Source organism: Miniopterus natalensis, chromosome 4, assembly GCF_054644295.1.
Source record: "Miniopterus natalensis isolate mMinNat1 chromosome 4, mMinNat1.hap1, whole genome shotgun sequence".
Classification (NCBI taxonomy): Eukaryota; Metazoa; Chordata; class Mammalia; order Chiroptera; family Miniopteridae; genus Miniopterus; species Miniopterus natalensis.
In genome coordinates this window covers 42,334,829-42,359,645 of record NC_142084.1, presented here as the reverse complement: position 1 = coordinate 42,359,645, position 24,817 = coordinate 42,334,829, and the positions used below count along the sequence as shown (strand labels likewise).

Sequence of the window (24,817 nt, the reverse complement as noted above, 5' to 3'; positions counted from 1 at the left end):
TGAGAAAGACCAGGGTAAGAAGCTAGGCTTTATTCTAAATGCAGTTGGAAGCCATGGAAGGGAAATGATGTGATCTGATACACATTTAAGAAGATGCCTCCTTCTGCTGTGTGAAGAATAAATTGGAAGTGGGTCAGAAAGTAAATCAAGAGAGCAGTTAGGTGGCTATTTCAGCATTCTAGGAATGAAATGGCTGTGCTGGGAGAGGAAAGATGAAAAGAAGCCAATGTATTTTGAAGTTATAATGTAGAAGACTTGATGGGTAGGTAAAAATACAGGAAGAATCAAAGACTATGCTTGAGCAACTTGGTGGATATGGGTACAGGTTTTAATGTGGAGAAGTGCGGAGTGGGTGAATGTATGACTTTCAGGGATTCAGGTGAAGGGACAGTGGGAGGAGAATCTGGGCTAGAAAATGAGGATTTTTCTCATTCACCTTTATATGAACTGCTGAAACTGTTTGTCTAGATCCCTGGACTATGACCTGTTTCTCCAAGTCCTGCTCAACACCATAGGGCAGTTCTTTGTCACCAGGATATGTGATTATATAGGATACCATGATAAAGTTGTATCAGTCATCTGCTTTAGGAAGGACAAGCTAAGGAGATAAGGTAGGGGAGTACTTTTTCCACTTCTGTGACTTTTATCCATATAGAAATGGAATTAGAGATCCTTACCACTCCTATAACCCAATTCAGGGGTGCCTTAAGTCGCATCTACTGGAGGAGAAATGGTGAAAAGACCTTTTCACAAATGTGCCCATGGAGCCATGGAGCTAGAGCAGCCCTGACCAGCATGCTGTTGCCATAATTACTCATTCCACAAATATTTTTTGAAATTCTACATGGCAGGCCCTGGTCAAGGCACTGGGAATACAGCAGGAAAGAAACAATGCCCTTGCCTTTACGGAAGTTACATTCCAGAACACTGATTTATGTCAGTGCCTGTTCAAAAACTTTCAAATGGTTTGTTGCCCATTTCAGCAGCATAAAATCCAACCCTCTGCTTACATCCAACCCACTGCTGCTGTTCCCAAACCGTGTGCATTCTCACCTCCTTGCATTGGCTTGAGCTATTTCTCCCACTTGCCTGTTTGTCCATCCCTTTGAAGCCAGCCAATCTGACCCACTTGGGACTGATATTCAGCACCACAGGGCTGTGCTGGCCAGCATCTAGTTCTAACTGGTTGATGCTTGTGCCGAATAAGTTACTCAAATTTTCTCTATTATCCCTGCACCCACCAGGTGTCCCTCAGTCTCTCTCAGACCCTTTTCTACGTCATTTCTTCAGCCCTCAAGTGATCACATCTTCATTTGAACTCACGGCTCTCACTGATTTTACAAAGCTCACAAACTTTCTTATGACCACTGGCATACAGTTCTCTGCATTTAATTGAAAAAATTTAACTTACGCTTTTGCCTTTTCTTCTGAAAGAGATGCTATGCCCCTTGTACAGCTCAGGCACCACACATGCGTTTGCTGGTTGATCAGTGCACCAGGAGGGACTCAGCATGCTGTAAATAACTGCCTGCTGGGGACCTGCAGCGGAGAGGGGCCCTGTCTGTTGGTACTGTGTGTCAGTGTGCTCATCTCTAACCAATTCCATTTTCCAGGGACTTCTTCAACCCCGGCTCCTGTCTCAGAGTCCTCCTCATCATCTCGGGTTTGTGGGAGCAGTACCGCACCTTAGGATGCTTGACTATTTTCTGCATTAAAAGGACAGTGGGATGTCTTGTTCGCCAGCCAGTTTAATGCAGGCTGACCTGACGTTCCTGGCACACTGAATTAAGGTGGAGGAGCCAACGGTTTCAGAGAAGAGTCCATTTTTATGGGGATTAAAACAAGAAAATGATGGTATGCAAAACACCTTTATTTTATTCTTCTTATAGTTAAATGGAAGGAAGATAGTAATTAAGCCAGACCAGGAAATGAGTTCTGATTTGTTAATTGCTAAGGGAGGTGCAGTATTTTAATTTATCCCAGGCCATTTGTTGAACTAGGCAGATGATGTACATGTTCTATGGTCTTGCCCATAGTGTAATGCTGACAACTTGAGAATTAATCATTTTCAGATGTTCCAGATTTCTTATTTTAAAGATGTAACTGCAGTATTTCCCCCCCTCTGGGTAAATGCTGAGGAAAGTTGTTATAGCCTTTTATCTAAGAGCATGTGGCTACAGTCATGACTTTCACAGGGCAAAGCTGACTTACAGATTTACTCAAATAATCCCTCAAACTTAAAATAGGTGTGACTAGACCACAGTGTGATGGTCTAGTCAGCCAACTGAATAATTATAGTTAGACTTTTATTTTATTTTTTATGTCTATTAATTAATTATTTTATTTTTTCCAATCACCATTTATCCCTCCATACCCTCTTCTACCTCCCTCTCTCCCCAACAACCACCAAATAGTTAGACTTTTAGAACAAGAGTTTCCATGAGGCTTTGTATACATTTAATATTCCATTTCTAGTTATAAAGCTGTGTGAGTACATTGGTATAACTGGCTTCTTGGTTGTTTTTTAAAAATGCAGGAGGCTAGGCCCCACTCTAGACTTTGATATATTTTTAACACCCCTTCCACACACACCTGGCAATTCCATTGGTCATCCGGGGTTGAGAACCACTGGTATAAAGTGTAGTTTGGTTTTGTAGGCTTTTGGAATCTAATTGGGAATATAGGACTTCTATTAACTTCTATCACTGTCTTTTTAGCTCCTTACACAGAAGCATATGATAAATTTCAAGCGAGAGGCATAGACAACATAAGTACTGTGTTTAAGGCAGGAACAGATTACCAAGCAAAAGAAACTAAGGAAATAAGATTTGAACTTATGCTTTGAGAGTGATTAGCGTATAAACATAGATGTGAGAACAGGGCACTCTGAATAGAAGACTGACGTGAACTTAAGCTTGTGGGTAAGCTCAAGGCAAGTGTGTAAGGTATGTGCCAGGTGTTAAGTGGATTTTAGTTGAAAAGTAGAAATCAGATGTCCCTGCACAGGGACTTGGGTCCAAAGATCTGGATACGAGTTCTGTACATGGCACTAAATAATGTATATTTCAATTCCCTGAGCTCCAGTTTCCACATCTACCCAAAGTTTCTGTTAGGTTGTTTGGAACCGGTAAGGTAATAGCACTTGATAAACCACAGAGCTCTACCCGATGCTAACTATTGCTGTCTTTTGGAGGGAAAGGCACTGAAGGTTTCATAACAGAAAAGTGATGCCTAAAAAGGGTTAATCATTTATCCTATTTCTTTATGAATGAGTAAAAGAAATAGCTAAAAACGAATAATAACTAAATTTATGTAATTGTGTTTAGGGACTTGGAGCCCAACTTTCAAAAAAGAAGATCTGCCTAACTGCCCATCATGGCTGCTGCTGAGGCTGTGCCCGATAAACCACGTGAGTATCCCCGCTTACCTTACAACTCAGCGCACAATGCAGGACACTCCATCGGCTTTTAAAGACACTTTTCATTATTTATTAACCTTCAGAGCACTAAATTTACTGCCATGTCTCATTCCATTTATCTATTTATTAGTTATTTATTTATCTTTAAAATATATCTTTATTGATTTCAGAGAGAGGAAGGGAGAGGGAGAGAGAGATAGAAACATCAATGATGAGAGAATCATTGATCGGCTGCCCCCTGCACACCCCTCCTTGGGATCGAGCCTGTAACTAGGGCCTGTGCCCTGACCAGGAATCGAACTGCAATCTCCTGGATCCTAGGTCAATGCCCAACCACTGAGCCACACCCAGCCAGGCTCATTCCCTTTATTTAAGTATAACCAACTTTAGAGAGATCTATAGCAACTTTTAACTTAGTGTGCTGTCCATTATGGTATCCACCAGCCACATATGGCTATTCAGTGCTTGAAATGTGGCTAGTGAAACTAAGGAACTGAATATTTAATTTTAATTCATCTTAATTTCAATGTAAAAACCAATAATTCAGTTATTGGAAAGCTTTTAAACATGTTTGGAGCAACATAGGCATGTGAATCTACTTTTTCAAGTGGACGGTTTATGAAGTCTAAATACAGATCAATTATTTCTGATAAAAATTTAGCATCCAAATTGAGATGTATGTAAGTGCAAAATACATGCAGGATTTTGAAGAATAACAAAAAAAGTAAAATATCTCATTATTTTAAAATATCAATATTGAAGTGATAATATTTGGATATGTTTTGTTTAAATAAATATTTTATAACAATTAATTATTATATTAAAATTAATTTTGCCTCTTTTCACTTTTAATATTTGACTACCAGAAAAATTTAAATTATATAGGCAGATCACATTATATTTCTTTTAGAGCTGATCTAGACTTGGCAACACTACAAGTAATTTTAGGGTGGGGTAGCATGATTGAGAAACATCTACTGCTGCCTAAAGAGTGGGATTATTAGGATTTCCTGTTCTGCTGCCTCCCCTTGGCTCATGTGACCCCAGGCAATATGTAATACAGGCTAGCTGGCTTCTGTCCAGGGCTACCAATAGAACACTGTGCGGATCACTTTAATTCCCTTTGTATTTGGATAGTACAACACATTTTTCAAATGGAGGGCAGCAAAAGAGGAAGATTCAGGAATGGAGGGGGATGGTCTCTACTTCATTTTGCATTTGGGTCATGCCCATAATTACTTAAATTATATTTGAAGTCCTGATACTACGAGATTGGAATCCTCCTGCTTCTCCTTAGCAACCTAGCCCCAGTCTGCGAAATATTAATACAGGGAGATTTTTGGAGGAGTACACTGTACAATTTCCCTGAGGTGTGTAGGAAGCCTATTAATCCTTTATTGTTGCAGAGGACAAAACACTTTGATAAGAAGACCAAGGTGGGCAGTGAGGACAAGTGTCTATAAGAGGCAGCTCAACAGAATACCTTTAAGTTGGAACTGAAGAGCTGGGTCTTAATGCAGAATGCATTGTGAAAATAATTACTGACTATAAGTTTTAGGAGATGATAGTCATATGCAAGTTGAGATTTGGGCTTTACTTGGTTGGTTCTTTTTTTTTTGAAAACAGCTTAGAAAAAAATTATGTTTTCTTCATGTATACGTAATAGAATTGAATATAAATTATTTTATTTGCAGTTTCTGTTCAAAGACCTTCTAGTCCCTTTCTAGATTCCACAACAACTTGACCTGACCTAATGAAATGGTCTTCTTCCAGGTCCCCTGCCCTGTGTCTCCTCTCTGAGCTTCTCCTCTCCCCTAACGCTTTCCTTCATCAGAAGGGGCTCTTAGATCTTCCTGCACATGCACAAATATTCAAATCTTTGCTTATTTGTTTCTTCCTTGTTTGGTGTGTGTTTGTTATTTTTAGCCAAGGAATTTTTTCCTACAAAATAACACTTAGGAAGAGCTCTAGTAAATAAAACTAATAAGGTCAGATTGAAAGAAGGAAGAGCCACCAAGGCATGTGAAATTGGTGAAGCCCAAATTTAAAACCACTGCCTTGGTCTGGATTTGATTCACTATGTTATTTCTCTTGGGATATTTGTGTTTCAAATCTTATCTCTAAAAATACAATATAAAGCCTTATATCGTTAGAGGGAAGCTTTTACATTAGGGAACTGGTAGTAGGTGGTGTTGGTGATTTATGTTAGTTAGCCCTTTTCACAGGACAAATCTTATTGAATGTCATGCATTTGTTTACAATTTTTTTTTGGCACTAGACTCTAAGTACCTGGAATACAAGCATACCGAGTGTCTTATTTCTTTCAGTATATTTAGGACCAAAGCAGTATCTGGGACTTAGTAGGTATTTAATGAACATATGCTGACTGAGTGTTGTTGAACGTGAAGTTGGCTTTTCTAACACCTATGAAATCAAACAGGTGGTCAGGCACTTACTCTGACTTATATAGGCACGGATGGCCTTAGCTATGCAGCCATACATCTCTGTTCAGCTTACCTAATTAATAAATTTTTGTAAAGTCTCTGAAGAATGCTGCCTGTTTTTAGGAAGGATGGAAACTCTGAGTAAGGCCAGTTTTTTTTATGTTTATTAAAAAAACACATTTGTTAGTCCCTGGGTCTTTTTGGATGCAGAAAGACTTGCTCAGTGATTACAATCAAGAGATCGCCAATGGCTCATTTCTTGTCATAGTTTCCATAATTAGATCTTCTGGTGTCTTCATGTCTTCACTCAAGAGTTTTACTAGAACAATAATACAGAATCTTCTAAAGCATTAAAAGAAAGCTCATTTTATGAATGATCAATCATAGTAGCATTAAACTGATATATAAGAGTGAGTTTTTAAAAAATATATAAAATAATGTAAGAAAATGTTTTAGGTTAGTGAAAACATTTGGCATTAGAAATTCATTTTCTTTTCCCATGGAAATGTTAATATTTGCGCTCATGTTTTAGCTAAGTTTAATATGACTATTTCAACTTCTTCATGAACTTTATCATAAAATATTTGTTATTGCTATAATAGTATTTTTTATTTCTATGTCAGGTTTTGGTAAATTAAAGAACTCAAAGTCTGAAGAGATTTTTATTATTTGTAAACCTATTAATTAATTAGTTTGGATAAAAACAACAATAATAAGACCAGATTCATTTAATCTAATTTAGAAGATGAAGTTTGTCTTTGTGGTATTGAAGAAATGAGAATTGACTAATGAAATTAATCATATAAATCGTTAGCCCAATTATAGTAATACAACAATAAGTATGGTAATAATAATTGCTCACATTTATTGAAAGCTTATTATGTGATAGGTGCTGTGCTAAGTACTTTGCAACCAAATCCAATTTGATCCTCACAACTCTGTGTGAGATTTATTATTATTATTATTATTATTATTATTATTATTATTATTATTATTTTATCATCCTCATTTTACAAATGAGAAAAGTGAAGGCTTAAGACAATAAACTAAGAGGGGAGAGGGAAGATGGCAGCAGTCTGACAAGAAGCAGAGCGCCTGTGTTTCCAGCCACGGACTGGATTTACAGCTAAAATACTGTGTAGCCAGCTTGGAAAAATAAGAGAAATATACCTGAGAAGACATATTTCAAGAAAGGAGCACTGAAGAAACACCATAGAGTCTAGTAAGAGAGGGTGTTACTGAAAGGGGGAGTCCCTCCTGAAGCCAGTGCTGGGCTGTGAGGCCAGGGCTTAGAGGCTGCAAATATCCCTCCCTTTGGGAATATGGACTGGCTTCCAAAAGTGGGGATCCCTAACCCGGAGTGGAGGAGAAGGGAAGGAGAGCCCCGTGCAGAGGGCAGAGGGGTCCAGGGGTACAGTGTGCCTGCGAGGACGGGACCACGTCTTCCCAGTGAAACAATGCACCTCATGGTGGCAGCCAGGGCTGGAGACTTTCACCCCAGGTACTGACAGCAGGAAAGGCTGTCCCGCAGGGTGTGGCTTCTGAATAGAAAGGGGCCAGAGGGCTGCACTTAGCAGTGACCTAAAGGGACCCTCTGCTTTTCTGTAAGGCATTGTGTAGAACCCCAGAGAGCATTTGAACTGTATGGCACAGGGAAGGGGAAGAGAGTCCTCCTGCAGCCAGAGAGGGACTGGAGTGGCCAGCGGGGTGAATCAGAGATTTTTGACCTGCTCAGAGGAGAGCCAGGATAGTGTGCAAGGAGCTGCCCCAGCTTTACTGAGATCAGCTGTGCAGGGGACCTGTGTGGGGCTGACTTTGTGACCCCCCCTCCTGTTTGGTTCTGAGGTGCAAGGGTGCTGGGACCTTGCAGGGTGGGTTCTCTACCTGTGTGTTGCTTTGTGTGTTTTTGAGGTTTTGATTGCTGAACGGGCACCCACCTTCCTGTCTTGCATTGGGGAGCCAGATCAGCAAAAGCTTGGATTTGTGCCTGAATCGTGGAGAGTTTGAACTGAGAGCCCTGTGAGATCAGCCAACCAGATCTGGGAAAGGAGGGGTGGAGCCCACCTACCTCCCCCACAGGCTAAGAGCACCACCCCCAACAGGAAAGGGGCTGGCTTAGCTCACTAAAGCCCCAGATATCCCCTGCAGGGCACAGTCCTGAGGGGGAAGGGAGGACAGCTCACAGGATGACAATACCAGAGTAAGAATCTCAGGGACTATTGTTTGGAAACTGGAGGAAAAGCTTAAAACCCCTTCTGGGGGCTGGACAGGCAGTGTGCTCACCAGAGTATGTTTTAATCAAACCCCCTGAGCCCAGGCTCTTGAAACTGCCCACACAGAAAAGGCAACCGACTGAATTCATTCTGAACCTGCAGCAGGCCAGTGCATGGGGAACTAGAATTGGAGGACAGGGTAGAGACTGAGGAGCTGGCTGTGGAGCAGAGACTAACTTCCCTGCAGTGAGTGCCTGACAGCAAAACCTCTAACTAAGGGGAGCAATAGCCTGAGCAACAATGGCTGACCTGTACCTTAAAGACTCTCTTCAGAAGACTCTGGACTAACACCAGGCAACCACAGGAAGAAGCAAAATAGCTGACAGGTGGAGGGATTCTATAGAAAGCCTCAGGCCAGCCAACTATATGAGGACACCAGAGCCAAACCTTTATAGCTCCTGACATTGCCTGACACACAAGTACCTCCCAGGAGACCCAAAATCAGCATACAGGACAGAACCTTAGACAATATAAACTGCCCAGATGAAACTCACCTGGTTGACTTTTTTTTTTTTAGAAAAAAGAGGGAAAAGAAAAAAAATTTTTTAAAATTTTTAAATTGTTCTTAATTTTTTAAATTAATTTTTAAAAAAATTTGTTTTGTCTTGCTTTGCTTGTTTTTTTGTTTTGTTTTGTTTTGTTTTTTGTTCTAGTATCAAGATTTTATTAATATTCTCTGCTTTATTGTGGGGATATTATCATTATAACCAATAAGTTTATTGCTTTTCTCTATTATTTCCTCCATATCTCTTATTTGCCTCTTTCCCTGCCCTTGCTTTACCTCTCTCTCTCTTCTTGTTCTATTGGCATAACTTTCTTTTCATTTTTTCCTTTTCTTTTTCTCCTTTTATTCTCTGTCTTCCTGTCTTTTTGTTTGTGTTTTTCTCTCTATTTTATTTTTATTTTTAAACCATTTTTCTATTCCTACTCTCTACCCTTATTTTTTTGCTCACCCTTCTTTCCTTTCAGAATCTTTTCTCTGCCCCTTTTATCTCCTAGTAACTTCTCTACTTTTTACTTTTTTAATTTATTTTTTACTATTAGCAATAATATCCTTCTCTCTCTCTCTCTCTCTCTCTCTCTCTCTCTCTCTCTCTCTCTGTTTTTTGTTCTGTTTTTGCTTAAGCATTTATGTTCTTGCTTCACTCTCCCAATTTTACTTTCTCTTCGGCTGTTTTCATTGTGATTGTCAGGATATTTTGTAAGTTACTGTTTGCTTCCTGGCAATTTGGTTGTGTTTTATTTTGCCCTGTCAACACCTGTACAACAGCTCACACAACATGATTGTGGCTGAGCCTCACAGTTAGCCAACCTGAGAGGAGAGTCCTCCCAAGAATGGGTCAACAACAATCTAGACCCAACCACAACAGGAGAGCCCAAAGAACCCACAAAAGGGATACCCACAAAGGAGACACATCTAGAGCAAATATCTCAGAAGTTAAGGAAAACACACCTCTGGGTCACATTGGACATACACTATAAAAATCACACTCCACAAGACTGGGAGATAGCAAATATATCTAATATACAAATACAAACACTGAGTCACTAAAATGGGGAGACAAAGAAACAACCCCTAAACTAAAGAAAAGGAAAATTCACCAGAAAAAGACCTTGATGATATGGAGTAAAGCAAGTTATCAGAAATAGAGTTCAGAGGAATGGCTATAAATATGCTCAAGGAAATTAATGAGAACCACAAGACACTTAATAGGAAGGTCCAGGAACTTAGTGAAAGCATAAAAAAGGAGCTAGACATGATAAATAAGAACCAGGAATAAATGAAGATATCTGATATCAAGAATATGCTGGAAAAAATTAAAAGCAGGCTCAATGAAGCAGAGGATAGAATAAGAATTAGAAGATAAGGTAGAAAAAAACCACTCAATCAGAGCAGCAAAAAGAAAAAACACTTAAAAAGCACTAGGACAGTTTAAGGGAACTTTGGGACAACATGAAGTGAAACAACATTTGCATCATAGGGGTACCAGAGGGTGAGGAAAGTGAGCAAGGGATAGAGAACCTGGTGGAGGAAATAATGACAGAAAACTTCCTAAGCTGGTGAAGGAGAGAGCCACACAAGTTCAGGAAGCACAGAGGATTACAAATAAGAGGGACCCAAAGAGACCCACTCCAAGACACATAATTAAAATGGCAAATTTTAAGGACAAAGAATATTAATGGCTGCAAAGAGATAGACAAGCAGTGACCTACAAGGAGCCCCCATAAGGCTGACAGCAGATTTCTCAACAGAAGCACTTCAGGCCAGAAGGGAGTTCCATGAAGTTCTCAAAGTAATAAAAAGCAAGAACTGACAACCAAGACTGCTCTATCCAGCAATGCTATCATTTAAAATTGAAGGTGAAATAAAGAGTTTCCCAGACAAAAGAAGGCTAAAGGAGTTCAGTACCACCAAACCAGTATTGTAAGAAATGCTAAAAGGACTGCTTTAAGAAAAAGAAATATTGAGAGAAAGGTATATATGCATAAAGGGGGAAAATGGCATTAAATAAGTATATATCAATAACAACCTTAAATGTAAACAGAACAAATGCTCCAATCAAAAGACATAGGGTAGATGAATGGATAAGAAAACAGGACCCATAAATATGATGTCTACAAGAGACCCACCTGAGAGGAAAAGATTCACACAGGCTGAAAAAGTGAAGGGATGGAAAAAAATATTCCATGCAAATCGAAAAATAAAAAAATAAAAAATAAGGCTTGTGAACAAATTGGAACTGAAGACTAAAGTAGTGTGACTCAGGAATAAGAGCTCTTAAAAATAATTCTGTATACTATGAGTATGTATTTATAAATAAACAAAGTCTTAATTATTTTTTTAACAGAGAAGGAGCAGACCTTGACAACTTCCTCTTAATAATTGAAATTATAATGTGCACTTGAATCTATAAAAGCTGCATGCTTGTATGTTTACCCTGTTGTGAACAAAGGAACAAAGATTATTAACTGGATGGATTCTTAATGTCAAAGTTGTTTAATTTCTTGTGAGTTTAGACTCATTTGTTGAATATATTCATATCCTTGGAAATTATGACAATAAAGGACAGATTCTAAGGCATTGAAATATGATTTATTTTGTGCTACCTTGAGAATTTAACTCTTTGGTTCAGAGTGCTTTTTAGTTACAGGAGAAAATCAGAACAGCTGTTGAAGCACATTAAATGACAATGAGGGCTCAGGACTGCTAACTTGGAGTCAGTGTGTCAACACACCTTCAGGGGACCCATTTTAGGACCATGTGAAATTGCTCTCTTTTGGTGCCTACCTTTTTTTGCCACTTTAATACTATCCCAGGCCTTGTTTTGTTCAAGAACCTCATGACCTGACTGTATGGGCTCACTGTGGCAGTACCTCAATGAATTGGAATCCACTTGCTGGCTCCAAGAAGGTCATTAGTGCTGCTAAACAAGCTCCTCCACAGTTCACAGGCAACAGTTGGCTTTTGGGAATAGGGAAAATCAGACACACTGGTCAACAAGAGCCCAGCTAGAAAGAAAATGCTACCTTGGGATTTTAACTGCTTTGTCAAAGTCTAATTTTTAGATATGAGGGGGAAAATGAGAACAGTTCTATTGACATATTAAATTACAGCATGATTTCTGGTTTGAAATGAAAATGTCTTAGTTCATTCAAGATGTTATAAAAAATATAATCTGGATGGTTTATAAATAAGAGAAATTTTTTCCCCACAATTCTGGAGACTTGGAAGTCCAAGATCGTGACGCCAGTCATTCGATGTCTGGTGAGGACCTGCTTTCTCACTGATGGACGTCTTCTCACCGTCAGCTCACATGGGTGGAAGAGACTACCTAGCTCTCTGGGGTCTCTTTTATAAGGGCACTAATCCCAATCATGAGAGCTCTATCCTCATGACATAATCACCTCCCAAAGGGTCTACTGTCTAATATCATTACATTAAGCATTATGTTTCAGTATATGAATTTTGGGGGGAGGATATGTATATCGAGTTTACAGTAAAAAGTGTTGGTGAAATATAAGTATTTTACTAGGGTAACCTACCAAATGCAAGAGGATTCCTCGGTACTTACAGGGAGTGCATGGCATCAAGAAAAGCAGCAGATGTGTAGAAAAAAGCAGTAAGTGATTCAGGAGTCCAGCATCTTGGTGGGTTCCCAGCATGGCTGTATAAATTTAGAAGGCTCTCAGGCCCTCTGCATCTTAGAGCTTTGCTGTAAATGAAGGCTAGATCATCTCTAAGGTCTTGTCTGGAATGAAGATGGGGTGGTTTTTATAAAGCTACGATAATCATTTCACATGTCTGATACGTGACAATATTGTAATTCTAAGTGATTATAAGAGATGTTTAATTAGTTAAAGAGAGGAGGTAAACAAGGACAAGTTGTGGAGTGACACCTTGGAATACCTCACTGCCTTTTCTCCAGGAAGTTAGTGGTCTAGTTAGAAACACCCTCAAAGTAGATTCAGATTTTAGTTGAAATTTAATGAAACAGACCACTAAAATTCCTGAACTTCTGTCTCTTCCATGTAAGGACAGTGCATCTTATGGCTTTGAATAGTGAAACTTATATGAACCATTTTATGACTCATATGTGAATTTGTGTGGCAATCTGTACAAAGAATATGCACACTTTTCAGGAACAAGTGCACAAAGTCTTGACAACTATTTTTATTGAAAAAGAGAAAAAATCCACCAAGCAATTTCCTTAGAAATATGTACACAGCCCTGAACATGGGGAGATACAGTGGCAAATGTGGGAGAACAGAGAGATTTGGGTTTGGTAATGACTTATAGCATTTGCCATAGCTGAGAGTGGAAGAAAGATGCTAGAGAGCAAGGGGAGATTTTGTTCTTTCTAGAATAACTGCAGACGGACAATTCCAGTACCCAAGATGGGTACAACTTTAGTAGGTGCTTCCTCCCCTGACCCAGCACTTTTAATGTGGGCTAAAGTCCCAATTGCTCCTCTCCTTTATTGCTACAGTCTCCCCCAGGCTTCGTTCCTCAGAATGTCATTGCCCCAAAGTAATAGCTGCCTGTACCCATGAGTCTACGTGTTAAAAAGCAAATGGAAATTTTGTGAAGGAGTGAAGAGAAAGTTTCCCCCAATATTTTGTTATAAAATTTTCAAACATATAGTGACCTTGAAAGAATTTTAAATCAACACTCAACTACCTACCCCCCAGTTCTTACTACTAATATTAATTTATCAAATATCCATCCATTAATCAACATGCAAATCATTAATCAGAATTCAATATTTTGCAATTGTAATTTTTTCTCTTTTGCTGTAAAATATACTACAATTAAATGCAGGAATCTTAGGTATACATACATTGAGTTATAATTACTCATGCCCGTGTAATCCGCTTGCCGTGTATCAAGATGTAAAACATTACCATCATCTTAGGAATTTTCTTCATGACCCTTCTGAGTCAGTCTATGCCATACCCCACCAGAAGAATCACTACTCAGTTTCTTTCTCTAATATATTAGGTTTGTTTGCTCTAGAAATTTGTATAAGTGGAAACATACAGTATGAACGTTTGTGTAAGGAAGCTTACTTGGCGTAATGTTTTTGCGATTTACCCACGGTGTTGTTTGTGTCAGTATTTGACTCTTCTATTAAATTGCTGAGTAGTATTTCACTGTACGAGTGCTATTCCACAATTTGTTTACCATTCTCTTGTTGTTACACATCTGGAGTGTTTCCAGTTTGGAATGATTATGAATAAAACTGCTACAAACATTCTTGGACAAGTCTTTTGTAAATATATATCTCATTCTCCTTGTAAATGCCTAAGATTGAGATTGATGGGTCACAGAATAGGTGAATATTTAGTTTTATAAGAATTACCCTCTCTTTTCCAAACCAGTCATCCTATTTTACATTTGAACCAATGATACATGAGGGTTCCAGTAGCTCCACAGCCTCCCCAACATTGGATGTTATCAGTCTTTTTGTTTTAGCTATTCTGGTGGGTGTGTGGTAGTATCTGCTATGGTCTGAACGTTTGTGTGCTCCATCCCCAAATATGTATGTTGAAATCCTAACTTCTAAAGGTAATGATATGAGGTGAGGGATCTTTGGGAGGTGATTAGGTCATGAGACTGGAGTCCCTTATGAAAGAGACCCCACAAAACTCCCTAGTTCCTTCCAACATGTAAGGTACAACTAGAATCTGCAACCTAGAAGAGGGCCCTCACCTGACCATGAGGGCTTCCTGACCTCAGACTTCCGGACTCCAGAACTGTGAGAAATAAATTTCTGTTGCTTATAAGCTACTCAGTCTGGCATTTTGTAATAGCAGCCCAAATGGACAAAGACAGTATCTTATTGTCTTGATTTGCTTGAAGATGGAATTTTTAATTGCTTGAAATATGAGTGGATGAAAAGAAGGGAGAAAAAAATCTTGATTCTAAGAGTGCTAAAGGAGGTAGAGTTATATAAATGGGGAGCACACTGGCCAGACTGAAAGCTAATTTAAATGGGTTATGTATTTTAATTTTACTGAGTCCAGGTTAAGAGGCGAAAGCCCAGGAACACTTTTAAATGTCACAATCAGCTAATAATAAAGGAAATATAAAAGGAAGAAATCTTAGACAAGACTAAATGAGAATGATGTATTCTGTGTAGGTGCTATAAAATTCCATACATAGCTCTGGAGAAAATAAATTAAGAATCTCAGGAAAATATAAATGAGTTAAGAGTTATTATAATATTACACATTTGTTGGTGTTTATATATTTTTTTCAATGTTATTTCTATTTAATAGAGCTATTGAGAAATTTTATTTTGCAGTTATAATTTAATCAACACATTTTAAGGTAAATAGTTATTGAATAAATGTATAGTCATATGAATCATTCATCAAGTATAAAAAACACAAATAGACTTGTTAATAATTTTTGTGCCCAAATCATGTTGTGCCTACTGTATAGTAACATTTTAAAAAGTTTTAGAACCATTTGAGATTTTAATTTTGTGTGCTTTCCTTGGTTTCCTTGAATTTTAATAATTTAGGATAATCTATTATTCTGATGTTTTAAAATCAAAATGTTATATTAAAGGAGCATTACATTAACTTATTTTTGCATTCACTGACAAGTTCCACTTATAAAATTCACTTTTTAATAATGTCCTGCAAGATTCATAACTGTCCCCAAATTTTAATATCATAGTTTTACCATTTTTTTATTAAGAAAGTACATTAACTACATTTTTAAAAAGTTTCTCTGTTTCTATTTTAGGTACTGTATTAGAAATCACCAAGCAAGATTTTTTTCAGGAAGCAAAAACTCTCATTGCCCAACATCATGAGAAAATAAATGAGGTTAATGCTTTGCATTTATCTAACATTATATTTTTCAGCAAACTAATGACTATTTTTGTATACTGCAATGATCGTTCCAAATGATTGCATGAACCCTAATAGATTTTGAATAGAATGGAGAGAAAATAAAATCCTTACTAGCTATAAGAATTGATTTCAGATTGCACTTAAAAATAAGATTTTTCAGCTCTACAGATTGTTTAATTATGCAGATACACTTAATTTGCACACTTATTTTTAATGTTTTCTTTTGATGCATTATAACAGAAATATTTGGATTAAATATCTCAAGTAAATATCCCTCTTTAAATACTATTAGGCAAAGCCAAACTAGAAAATATGCTGTGAGATGTCTCCTCTATGCTCTTAGTATGACATGCTTACCTGATCTTCCACATCACTTTGCTTTAAACTGTTTACCAGTCTGACAGCTTCTTGAGGGTAGTGGCTGCCTTTTTTGAATGTTGCATCTCCAGCAACAACATTATACCTGGCCCAATAAATACTTGCTGAATGGCATAGATTCGGGAGGTCAGAGAAGAAGGGATGAAAGAGGAAGTGATGGCAGAGAGACAGGAGAGTCAGCACAGGGTGCAAATTTGGAGGACAGCATCTACAGAGGAGATGGGAAATTTTGGGGAGCAGCAGCTATTGTGACAAATAGGCCTTTGGGGAGACAAGTGAGGAAAGGGGATCTTAGAATGATGTACTTTGTGCTACACTATCCTATTCCCTTTTGAATACTTTTTAAATCAATGTATTTTAAATAAAGATTTTAAATATTTTTCAATGCTTACTGTGGAGGAAGAGAGTTATAACTTTTACGTATGTTTGCTTTGAATGGTCCTCTATGCTGAAACTGGTGGTTTTAATCTTGTAATCAACATTGTCAACATTGCTTAACTTTTTCCTCTAAACCCCAAAATACCTTTAAAATATATTGATTTTACTAGTAGGTACATGGGATGAAAACTTAAGTCTTCAGAGTTAGATAGATGTGCCTTAGAATGCTGACCTATGTTTAGAGTTTAATCTAATAACAGCATAATAGTCCATCTTTGGTTGCTTGGCAAAACATCATACCTCCTTATTGGCATCTTGAATTGGCAACAATTTGAATTTGTCTAAAGATTTTTATGGGCCAAAGAATGAATAGACTAGAACAAGTATAATTGTTTAGATAATTACTTGTCAGAAACCAGGGACTGTATTATTTTTCTATTGCTCAAGGTGTTAGAGAAATGGGGATGTCCCTTTTCCCACTGAGTGCTGGGGGTATTCTTACAATATCTCAAGAAAAAGAATTTTCTGAGACTCACACAGGAGGATGAGTGATTTTTCTTTTTTGGCGTGGAATTACATCCCTGCATTTCTAAAGTTTAATTTCCCATAGTCCAGTCATAAAAGAAGTGTAGCTGGAGTTTCAGTAGAGCTAGAAGCAAAGCCAGTGTCCAGAGTTTCCTTCCCATGTTGGAGCCAGGTCCAGTCCAGAATCAGGCTAGTTGCAGCCCGTGAGTCCATTGTGTGTGGGGTCCACATGGCTGTGGGGCACATGGGAGAATGCCAGGAAGCCAAGGGTGGGCCATGAGCCAAGCGTGCCAAGAGGAACCAAGAGAGCAGACTCTTTTGTTTAGGGGATTAAATATCTCAAATTTCCCACCTTTGCAGTGGCCACGCCCATCCTGGCCAATGACCTGTTCCCAGGTGGGACTGACTGGCAAGTGCCTTCCCGACATCACCTCAGCTTTACCGGGCATGCATCCATTCTCCTCCCTGTCTAGTCCCTTCCCCCAGTGACCTGCAGGGAACAGACTGGTGGCTCCCTGGGAAGTGTAAAGCTTTAGCTTCCTGGTGAAGCTACCCAAATGACATGCCTATAATATTTGACCTTCCCTTTGCTCCTTTCCTGTTATTACAGTGGTATCAAAGGGAGTCAAAATTAAGAAGCATTTACGTGATTGAACTGATCTGAAATACATATCCAATTATTAATATTCTTTTCTTGAGAATCTCCCTCCATGTATGAGCAGTTATGGTTCAGCAGAGAAAGAGTTTTGGGGATGTTAGCATTTTATGGACATTTGAGAATTCTTCAAAGATGATTGAAAATAATTAAATTCTTATATATCTAATTGAAAACTTCTATCTTAAAATAGACTTTAAAGCTGTATTTAATAATATCAGATTGGAGTAGAAAATTACTATTTTAAATTTACATTTTTTGAAGTGCCTGTGAAGTGCCTTTTGAGAACTCATAGGATAACATCTGCTTCCCTGGAGTACTGTCAGATGCTTTATAGTAACTGTCTTATGTGATAAGGTACTTAGCCAAATGTATTTGGTGGATATAAGTTTATTACTGTACTAATATAATTTATTATATACTTTTATTATATAAATGTGACAATTAAATTTTTTTTTGTTTTATTCACAGAGCAAAGTTCAAGGTACTTCTATAAATGTTTTTAAAAATAAACACAAAAAAACAAAAGCTGGCAAATCGATACCTTTGGAGATTAAAAACAAACAAACACTTGATGTGGTCCAGACAGCACACAAACGGATTTGTTTTCCCAAAGATGCCTCCAAAGGTGAACATTTTGAGGAGACTCCAAAACAAACTTCTTTCAAGGAACCGCACCTTTTTAATGTAAAAGAGAAATTCAAGGATCCTATAGACCGAATTGCAAAACGTAAGTTTTTGCTGGAGCCAAAAGGTTCACCAAACTAACAGGCAAAAACTATTTGCTTCTTGTGTGCTTTTAATGGAATTTCCTTGTTCAGACAAAAATCCAAACTTTAAATTTTAGCAATGAAAGGTAGGGAGACATGATTAAAAGAGCTGCTAGCCTCTGGGGCCCAAAGAAATTGGGAAGAGAGCATCGTAATGGGAAAGAGGAATTTAGAGGAACAAAATTGGCTAGCTACATCTTCCAACAGAGTGATATTCCTTCTGGTTCGAGTCCTCAGAGACCGGTTAGTTCACTGTTAGTAGAGCAGTAAGAGGCGTATGGCTTTGGATTCTGCAGCTGAGCAGGGTAGGTAGGGTAGGCAAGCTATTTGTGAGCGTGTTCCTCCAAAACCCTATAAGGACTTTTGGGAGTTAAAGAGTTTTCCTTTAAGACAACTTATAGTAGAGGTTTATTCTCTGTCAGGAACTTGGCAAGGTGGAACCTGAGGATCTATTTAAGCAAAGTGATATTGTTTTAAATATATATATATCTTTATTGATTTCAGAGAGGCAAAGGGAGAGGGAGAGAGAGAGAGAAACATCAATGATGAGGGAGAGTGATCGATCCGCTGCCTCCTGCATGCCCCCTACTGGGGATCTAGCCAGTAACCTGGGCATGTGCCCTGACTGGGAAACGAATCCTTACCTCTTGGTTCATGGGACGACACTCAACCAGTGAGCCATGCCAGCCAGGCTGAATTTGTTTTTATTCAATACCTGCTCTGTACCAGGCACTATGTTGGGAGCTGGAGAAAAAGATTAAAAGGCTCAGAGAGTAATGGTGGGGATACACACATAGGTAGTTTCTAATCATACAATGTGACGATGGCTGTAATAGAGGTATGTGCAAAGCAGGATGGAAACTAAGGCATAACCAGCCAAGTGCTGGAATGAAAATTTCTCAGAAGACATCTCATTAGAAATGGGTTTTAAGGAGGAGTTTATTAGAGGCAGGATGGAAACAGAAGAGGCCATATGGAATAGTGGCAGCGAAATAATAAAGCCCTAAAGGATGAATGTGATGTTTAGGGAAAGGAGAACTGTGGAACGAAATGAAGTTGGGAAGATGGGTGAGGCTAGATTTTGAAGGTAATGAAGTCTAGGACTTGAACTTATGTGGAATGGAAAGCCAGTGGTGATTTTAAAGCTGGGGTTGGGGATGGAATGAGGCATGACCAAATTTTTCTGATAGAAAAATAAAACTGGTAAAGATCAGCAGGAAATTTTTCAGGAAAGAGATGGTCTATGTAAGAGATGACAAGGACCTAAATTAGGACAGTAGTAAAGCATGAAGTGTGGAGGAGGGATGCTACAGTGGATTTTCTCAAAGTGTAGTCTTCAGAACACTAGTCCTGAGTTATTCACCTTGACCAAAGGGTTCTTTGGTTAGATAGGTTTGAAAAAAATGCATTCACTTTTTCAAGATTCATATTGAGCATTAATATATTGAAAGCCCCGAGAAATATTGCAGAAAAGAAATCTGTCTACTGATTTCAACCTGACTATCCCCAATCCATCTAATTAAAGAATTCCTAAAAACAATGTTGAGGTTTCTAGCCTGGAAAACTGAGAAGATATCATTAAGTTGAGATAGGAATTTAGAGGGAGAAGCAGATTTTGGTCAGATTAAGAAAGGGATGGAGAAAATAATGAATTTAGTTTTAGATCTGTTAAGTAGACATCTATATGCAGATAACAATTAGAAAGTTGGAAATGAAGATCTGGCACTTAAGAAAGAGGTAGGTGAAGACTGATCATTGATGTTGGGGGCGTCACTATCATGCTAAAATTGTGGGGTTCATGCGTTTGTTCAACCAACATTTATTTATTACATGAGATATATAGAGACTAAAGATATGCTACTTTCCTTAAGAAGTTGCAATTTGACATATGTAATTTATATGTGGTTGGATGAAGGAAGTTAGTTATAATAGTGTTTGTTACCAGTTAATAAAAGCAAGCTCTGGGTTTCTTGACTCCTTCTGACTTGGGACACCCACAGGAATGGACTTAGCACTTACATGTGAGCCACTGTGAAGGGAGATGAAGGCTGATGGGTAAATGTTTCCTCCTTTCTTTATCTGGGCCGAAGGATCTCAGTTACATTCTGTAAAGCTTCTCAGAAGGCCTCAAGCAGTTAAGCAACTAGTTTCCTGTAGTGATGGTTAACCCTCACTCCCCCCCAAATTCTTACATTAGTTCTCTCCCCTTCTTTGTTTATTTCCCCATCATTCGTTCCTTTGTCTTAAACCCACTTCCTTAAAATACTTAAAATTTCTTGGTCACTAGTTTTCAGTACTTGCTGAAAGATTGGGTGTGGATTGTGAGGGAAAGGATGATTCTTAAGCTTCAGATGTGATGAGATGGAAGATAAGAATTGCCACTCTTTGAGATGGGGAAGAGAGGAAGCTGCAGTTTTGAATGGGCAGAAACCCAAAGTTGAGATTTGGATACATTATGTGTGAGATGCCTAGTCCACATACAAATAAAAATGTTAAAATAGCTTGTCTGTTATGTAAGTGTGGACTCATAGGAAAGGTTGGAGATATTAATGTATAGATCAATATTGTCCATTAGAAATACAAGCCACAAATGTTTTCATTGAAAATTTTCTAGTGGCCACATTAAAATGTAAAAAGAAACAGGTAAAATTAATTTTAATAATAGATTTATATAACCTAATAAATCTAAAATATTATCATTTCATCAATATAAAAATTAATGAGTGGGGGTGGAAGGATTGAGCCCCAAAACCCCAAAACTCATGGACATGGACAACAGTGTGGTGACTGTTGGGGGGAGGGGGTGGAGAGAGGTAAAGGAGGATATAAGGGGGATAAATGGTGAGGGATGGAGACTTGACTTGCGGTGGTAAACACACAATTCAGCATACAGGTGATGAGTTGTAGCGCTGTGCACCTGAAACCTGTATAATTTTGGTAACCAGTGTCATCCCAATAAATTAAATTAAAATGAAAATCATAAAAATTGAGATATTTTACATTGTTTTAGTCCTAAGCCTCGAAAGCTGAAGAAGCTGGATCCTAGGAATCGGCCTGGCCACGTTTCTAGTGCTCAGTAGCTACAGCTGGTGAGCGGCTACCATCTAGCCACTCTGGGCAGCACAGGTGTAGGTTTTGTTTACAGTCATAGACTTAGGTAAGATCGTCTAAGAAGTAAATATAGGTCGAGGGAAAAAGCCCAAGGATTAAGTCCTGGGGGTTTCCAACATTTAGAGGACAAGTAGAGGAGTACTCAGCAAAGGAAGCGGAAAATGAACAGCTGGGAGGGAAATCAGGAGAGTGTGAGAGGTTCCTCGCACTTGGACCAAGGAGGAAGGGCAGTTCAGGAGCAGGGACGCTCGCCCGTTGTCCCGGGAGGAAGGCAGGGCAGTGAGCACAAGCCGGGCTGATTGGTCAGCCAGGGGTGGGGTTGCTTCTGCTGTCTCAGTGAAATTAGGAGTGAGGTTTTCACTTAGGGTGGGATGGGAAGAACTGGAGTTCTGAGGAGCAAAGAGAAAGGTGAAGTAACCATAATCTGGGCAAGTGTGAAAGTGTATGGACTATGAAAAGATAGTTTGCTGTGAAAAATAAATTCACCCCCCCCCCCTTTTTTTTAAGAGAAATGGTTAGGAAGTGTCATTAAGGATCTGGGGAGAAATTGACTTTATCTTTAGCCCTAGATATGGGAAGGGTAGAAAAAAATAGTTACCTCTTGAAAGAGCTGCTGAAGAAGCTGTATCCTTAGGAAAACAAGGGTCGTTAGAACAAGAAGATATGGGGACGTATAGAGAACGTATTTTGAATATCTGTTTCACTGAGGAAAGAGCTGGGGTTTCCTAGGGCACGGTGAAGAATTTGAGGAGGTGATTCAAGAAAGGATGAAAGATTGAGGGTCTGCGGAGATTAAGATAAACAGCCAAGAGAGTGAGAAGATTAATTCTGAGGGTCTCTTAGGGAAGGTGGGTAATCCATTCTAATGATGGTTTCTTTTTGGGGACTGTTCTCTTCAGCAGGTTGTTATCTTGAGGCCAAGAATGTTGGGGCTGGGGTTGTAAGAAAGGAGCAAAGGTTTTATCAAGAGCACAAGGAAGACAGTGGGTGTCCTGAAAATCCTACTGCAGGCTCTGTTGAAGTCAGAGACATTTTACTAGGAGCCTCTACATGTGTCCCGCCAGATAGCTGTGGAGTGCTGATCTTAGAGTTTACATGTGAATTAAAATTGTAATATTTCTCAAAGTTCTTATCTCAAAAAGCCTATATTAAGTCTGTAGCTTGAATTTATTTTTTAAACATATTCTCAATATTCACTTCACTGTGAATGGAAGCATGATCTAAGATATCAGTGGCATTAATTCTAGAACTTGATTAAAGTTTGTGAGATTGGAAAGAAAAGTGAGTCCTTTGTGTGGTATATGCATGTACCTTTTGCTCTTGCTGTACCGACAAACTCAGTTGCATTATCTTCCATAAGTTGAACATTTTATGTGAGAATAGTCCAAACATTCTTTGAATTTGATCCAAGGATATCAGCTTAAAAAGATATACTGTAACAATGATAATATCAAATATCTTTAGTAAATATGCTTTTTTGTGCTTGCATGTAATACATACTCATCTTTTACTTAATAGAACAAAATCAGAAAAAATATGAAATGATTTCCTCTTTGAGTATCTAGATATTCTATGGTACTGCTTAACCAATTTCTATTGCCATGCTGCCAGCAATTTATGAATCTTGATTAGAAATCACATCTAAAAATCAGTTTTTGTAATATATATTAAATGTTAGTTTATAGTTACTATATAATATATAGTACTCATCTACTTATGCATTCCCTTGGAAACAAAAAATACTTAGGTCTTATTTCAATTCATTTAAATTTGAAAACAAGTTTTAATTATACTTAATGAAATTTTATGATATTTACGTCAAGCAAATACATTTAAGATTGGTATTGATTTGTTTCTTAACAGTTAGGAAAGGAGTAGGGGTGTGTGTGTGTGTGTGTGTGTGTGTGTGCATGTTCTTTGGTCTCCAAATCATAAATCTTTTTTTAAAATATAAAATGAAGGCATCATGAATTTTAATAATTCTTTGAAATAAGTACATGGCTAGAATGCATTGGAAAAAGCTGTCAGAAAAATTGACTTTGTGCTATGTTTATTTTTTTGCTTACAGTGCTGACAACTTACCAAATAGCTTTTTGATCAACAGTGTTTATAAAATCTTCTTTTTTTTAAATGATTTTTAAGTGTATGGATAATACTAACAAACATTAAAAGTGTATTTTACTCATTCCCACAAAATTATTTGAGGAAATTTAAGACCAGGCTTCATAACAATGTAAAAGAGATGTGGAAACTAGAGTGATTTTTTTTTTAATGAATTAGAAAGTTATATTGAATTTGGTATTACAAAATAATTTTACTTTTGAAGCATTGGAACTTGAAGCATACTAATCTTCCTCCATGTTATAAAAACAGACTCTAATTGAGGAATTTATAAATGAGGGAATAAATTTGGGATAATGTTAGAGATCATCCCACAGAGAACTGTGCAGCTGCTTCTCTGCTTCTAGCATCTTACTGGTGTAGATTGTTATGTTTCTTCCTATTTCTGTCAAGAATTTTCTTTGGCTTGCCTACACTCTTGAAGAAAGAATCTAAACAGAATTTAAAAAATTAACAAGTGAATAGAATTATGTATCTGAGTGACAAATGTTTCGGATGCAGCCATTTCTTCTTTATGCCTTTTCTCTTTTTGTACTGACCTGGTAAGCTCTGAAATAGAAAGATGCAGGACAGAGACAGAGTAAGAGAAGAGCCTCATCGCTTCTGTAGCAACATGGTTTCCTACATTGGAGTAGCCACCAAGTCCTTCAACTTTTAATAAATTGATAGTATCTTGAATATGAAAATCATGAAAATATTATAAAGGATTTAGAGACAACTGAACAGCATTCTTTTTACCATCCCCTTTCTACTAACTCTGTTATTAGCCCAGAGGACAATTTAGGGAATAACAGAAATCTTAGGATTAGACAGTGACTTGCAGAGGCTTTCTGACTTAGTACATTTGTTCCATGTTTTGCATTTGACCAGGAACACAGGCAGAGATGAGTTAAGAGTATAGCAGAATATTTCACAGTGGGATGGGTCCTTCCTAGGTCATTTGTACCTAAGCTTTATGTACGAGGAAATAATACCATCTTCTCCTAGGAAATGAGTTGTGGCTTCCTAGAAATGGTTTTCTGTGTGTATTGAAAACTCCCTTCAGCAGAAATTTTTCTTTGGTTTCTTGGCATCCTTTAACCTTACCTCTGGTAACAGCAAAGCTCAGTGATGCGCCTATGCCGCTTTGGCAGGAGGCAGGAGGCAGGAGTGGGAGTGTGGCTGCTGCAAGTTCTTCCTGTGGCTGGGAGAGTGAGTTTAATTCCAGAAGAGGGTTAACGAGCCACAGGGCTACTTTTCAGGAGCAATGTTCTCTTATCTGCTTTTTCGGTAACAAAATGAACATTTTAATCTCATTTGCCCAATTTCTGTGTCTTATTTCTCAATTCATTTGGTTCTAAACTCAGAAAAAAAGGGCAGTTATTTATTACAACCCTGGT

At 38.1% G+C, this 24,817-nt stretch overlaps 1 pseudogene; it reads left to right on the top strand.

Annotated features, from left to right (window-relative positions):
* Window positions 1–3,375: 3,375 nt before the first annotated feature.
* Window positions 3,376–18,204, top strand: LOC148093264 (IQ domain-containing protein M pseudogene; annotated as a pseudogene).
* The last annotated feature ends 6,613 nt before the right edge of the window (window positions 18,205–24,817 follow it).